The following is a 4,699-nucleotide window of genomic DNA, read 5'->3' on the forward strand; positions in this document are numbered from 1 at the left end:
AGAACCTTCTTGCCACTGTGCAGCCCGGAAAGGTAGGTGAAAATTTAAAATTCATTCAGTTCAGTTCTGTTTATTTATAAAGCGCTAATCCCCAACTAATGTCACATTAAGGCTGGTTCAATTGTTATCCAAAAATATACAATCAAATAATTGTGGGGGGAGCCGCCGTTCTATAGTCCTTATCAGTGAAATCGTTGGAATGTGTAGGAAAAGGACCATAACAAACTCTCTAACCAGCAAGAAATTTCACATTTCATGATTTCGTTTGTTTATGGTTGCCACAGCAACAGACAACAGATGGTTAGCGGTGGTCATGGGAGGCTCTCGGGTCATGTAAGTGTTCATTGCACCACCCCACCGATTCATGCAGTCGCCACGACAGAACTGCATGCGTGCTGGTGAAAGCACATCTGCTGCATGCGTGAACTCACCCACAAGACAAACAGCGTGTACTGCGCCTTTAATTAGCAACATTTGTAATGCATTTGTGAAAATTAGATTAACCTGTGGAGCCACAGAGGCCGTGCCGTACAGTAAGTACCTCACATGTTTCAGTATTTTAGCCAGTTCCATCACCTTCATCATTATTATTATTATCAACAGTGTCAGCCTTTGAAAATCTTTTTTTTTTTATGTTTTCTCAGTTCTGTATGTCTCAGAAATCAGTCATCTCTTAGAATAATGAGTTACTTAAGTGAAAAGCAGAAGTGGAGCCTCCTGCGTAACCAACAAGAATGCAGCAAGTGGTTCTGGATGGTAAGTTAACCACAAAACTGGGAAACCAGCTGAGCAAACATGCTGCTGACTTTGAAATCATATTCTGGAGGCTTTTGAATCAGACAACAAAAAACATTAACTTATTGTCAAAAATCCACGTGTGTTTTTCAACATTTGTGAAATATCAACAAAATTTTGCGCACATTTGTAATGGAAACTCAGTTACTGCTAAACAGCCTGAAGTGGGTAAGATTACAGAGACAGAGAGCTGCATTCAAATTATTCAGCTTCATCTCAGAGCAACAGCTAGTTTGTTTAAACTTGTAGACAATCACATGTTCTAGCAGGACAATAATTCCCAAAACATTAAAATGTAATGGAACGGTTCTGCTATCGACCTTTTTTAAGATTGAGAACTATGTTACAAAGGTACAAAATCAACCATTTAAACCAATTTTAATGAGATATAATTTTTTTCTCTTCTTTTTAAGAGTGGTTAATCATTCAAAAATGGGTGAAGAAGAAAAATATATTTCTCTACAAACTTACTATGGGACTTTTTTTTTCTTTTTCAGATGTTTTTGGAGTGGACACAAGGCCGGCCCAAGCTTTTTTGAGGCCCAGCGCAGATTTTCATTTGGGTCCCCCCATACTATCATGTCAACACCAGATGATTTATCATTCCTGTAAGCTACTTTATGTATGTAAATTACCTACTATCATTATCCTCAGCTTTCAACTTACAGTTATTATGGCTGCTGATTTTAACCTCATAGGTGTAGCCAACTAAAAACAATATTTGGATCCATAAGCAGCCGTTGAACTTGCATTGAATCTGTACTTGTATCTTTGATTCTGTATATTTGAGAAAACACACAGTAAATTTAAACTTATCCACTTTTCGAAAACATGTTGTCAGCCATAACCTCTGAAAAACCTCTCTCAAAAATGATTCGCAGGATGATTTGACGTTTTGCTTCTCTGAAACAAAAAAACCCCCAGAAAGAGCAAAAGAGTGGTCCAGCTCTACTGTACCACTTGCTTTCCGATGGTTGCCTGCAGCTGACCTGGTCAGTGACTTTCCCTTATTTCCCGTTTCAATTAGACATACATCCCCCACTGACCGCGGTCTGTCTCGCTCTAACAGACAGTCATTGGATGTTATGGAGAAAAACAACATACCAGCAGCTAATTTGTTCTAACATGAAGTCTGAACAGGACCCTCTTTGGTCGGCGGATTCGGGTTTAAATCCATTTCCCCATGAACTCGGGAGTTCAGGTCAGGATTCACAGCCTGTATTTAAATCATCACGATTTGCAGGGATGTGTCCCTTCCAGACAGGAATTTGATCCTGAGGGTCATGGACCTTTCAAAAACTTCCCCACATCTTTTTGTATTCGGAAAGAAGTCAAAACATGATTAGAGGCAAGACTTCAGTCATTCTAGATCAACCTTTTCAAAGCTTTACGTCGTGTTATCATGTTATTCCTTCATTAAAATCATACCTGGAGTGTTGCTTTGATTATTTCATGCATGTTTGAGAAATCCTTTAATCTCCCTTGGCAACCATTCAGCTCCTCCAGACTAGCGGCAGCAGCATAAAGGTGCCTTTTAAAAATAACCATTAAACAGGTAAAACAGGTATTAAACATACTTTATGCACACTTCTGTTTTTAAGGATAGTTTTTTTTATTATTAGTCTGATGTAATAGTCTAAAATTAAATGTCATGTTTTCATTAACTCTAAGTAGAAAATCATCATAAATAACAGAAATAAAAGCTATAAAACATCTACTTTTGTGTTATTACTAATTATGTGTTTCACTTTTTGATAAAGTTCCTGAAATAAATTGATATATCAATAACTTTCTAATTTGTTGAATGTGTCTGTGCTTCTCAGTTCTACAGTACTAAGAAAAGCATGAAGGGGGCGTGTCCAAAACAGGAGGAGCTTCTTAAAGAGACAGAGGCCAATTTCAGGTAGAGCAATGATGCAAAACCAAGATTTTTTTAAGTCATATTTGACATATACAGCATTTTCATAACAATGGAAGGTAACATGGTTACTTGATTGTGCTGTACAATCAATGACACGTTATGCTGGAAAATACACGATCACCCTCATTGAGCAATGTAGCACAATGCGTAGGTCAGATTTAGAAGAGTGGTCATTTGTTTAGACGATCAGAAACTAAACAGGAAATGTTTGTAGAAAGAGTCCAACTTTTAGGTCTCTTTTTCTTTCCCCTTTTCTTTTACTTATTCTCTTTTTCTTTCTCTCTCTCTCTCTCTCTGTAGCTTCAGAGAAGACAGAAAGCTGGCGGAGGCAGTGAAATACTTTGGGTCATGTTTTCCTTGGAAACCTTGAGTCCTGACAGTCATGTGGATGTTACTTTGAGTTGTTCCAGCTAAATGGCGTTGCTAACAGAGCGCAGCCCCATTATTCCCTGACTGTGGCCTTCTCCAGCAGGATAATCAGCCCTGCCACGTCGCTCCGGTAACACATGGTCAAGATGTTGATTTGGCCTCCACATTCTTCTGTGGGGATATTCTACATCAACACGCACAATTCAATGAGTGCTTAAAGTGAAGTACAAAAGTATCAATCCCACTTCAGCTGTTTCACATTTTGTCACGTTGTTGCAACCGTTTAATTTTACTGAAAAGTATCTTAATGAGGTTTTATGTGAAGACCAAGACAGATGAAGAATAAGGTTGAGAGGTCATCTGGAACAGAATGGTTGAGATCAAAGTCTATACTTGTGTTAGAATGAGCACAAAATGGCTGCGTTTGAGCTATTTTGCAAACAAGAACTCTACAGCTGTCACTGCTAAAGCTGCTTCTGTGATGTTTTAGGTTTGAATTTGTCCAATACTTTTTACTTTACAAACAGAAAGACGTCCACAACGTAGAATATTGTTTTATGAGCTAAACCTTCTGTAAACGTCCAGCCTGCTGCATTGTTTGGTCTTCATGATACTGTGTAGTTTACAATGAACATCTGAGGTCTTAAGAAAATAACTGGATCAATGTGTACGCGCATCCTTAAAAAAATCTTAATTTTGTGTGTCTGACATGAAGACCTTAAAATGTCTTAAATTCGTTTTTTTTAATGTAAGTTGGCCTTAAATGCATTAATTGCAGGTCTTAAAGTTTTTTGTGGCAGAAGTAGTTCATGTAGTTTCTTTTATTGTGGGACTGTCTGTTGAGGCCATGGCTAGTTAGCTGCTAATATACCCTCGCTAGCTAACTTTTTTGACTTTAGCAAAATGGTGAATATGAGTTGGTAACTCGTATTCACCACTGGGTCTCTTCTTTAGCCAATCAACACGAGGTGAAGTGTAAAAAAGCTTTTAAGTTTGGCACTACGGTTGCTAAGGCTGTAGAGAGCCGTGTGCTGAGTGACAAGCTGCGAAGAGCCACACAGACCCCAGGAGTTTCAGTTTTTCCTATGATTGAAATGTAGCGAGTTTCCCCAACCATCCCCTAAATATCTTAAAAGTCTTACATTTGACTTGCTGAAACCTGCAGAAACCCTGAGTATTTAACCTGAATCTGAGATTAAGTTAACTAGACTAAGTTGGTGACATCTGAATGTAATGGGTTACACCACATTTTCTCTATCAAAGCAGCTTTAGAGAGCCAGTCTATGCTTGTCTTGAGCTGGTTATACAGTTTTAAATCATAATGTTTTGTCCGATCAATTCCAATTCCGATAAATTCATTTAATGTTTGACTATGAACTACTTTTTTTAAAGAAAAAGTAAAAAGTATCATGCTTTTTATTGTGTTTATACTGAACATTTGCTACATAGTGTTTTGGGTATGTATGAGTAAGATATAAAGTACCTTAAAACATCAAACTACCGTATATTTCTGTCGACACAGCACATCGTATGCCGCATTGAAATGTTACATCCCGTTGGGTACGTCTATAAAAATAAATACATCTAACATCTCTATCTAAGTGCTGCTGGGTC

General features: G+C 37.9%; 1 long non-coding RNA gene across 1 annotated transcript; it reads left to right on the forward strand.

The window, feature by feature from the left end:
- The first annotated feature begins 151 nt into the window (after nucleotides 1–151).
- LOC106940145 (uncharacterized) lies at nucleotides 152–3,334 on the forward strand. Its single transcript, XR_001423016.1, has 4 exons — nucleotides 152–533; nucleotides 645–756; nucleotides 2,619–2,698; nucleotides 3,017–3,334. It is a non-coding gene; the product is annotated as an uncharacterized LOC106940145 (long non-coding RNA).
- The last annotated feature ends 1,365 nt before the right edge of the window (nucleotides 3,335–4,699 follow it).

This window comes from Poecilia latipinna, unplaced genomic scaffold (assembly GCF_001443285.1).
Source record: "Poecilia latipinna isolate Pla-1442-1.1 unplaced genomic scaffold, P_latipinna-1.0 Scaffold3107, whole genome shotgun sequence".
Classification (NCBI taxonomy): domain Eukaryota; kingdom Metazoa; phylum Chordata; class Actinopteri; order Cyprinodontiformes; family Poeciliidae; genus Poecilia; species Poecilia latipinna.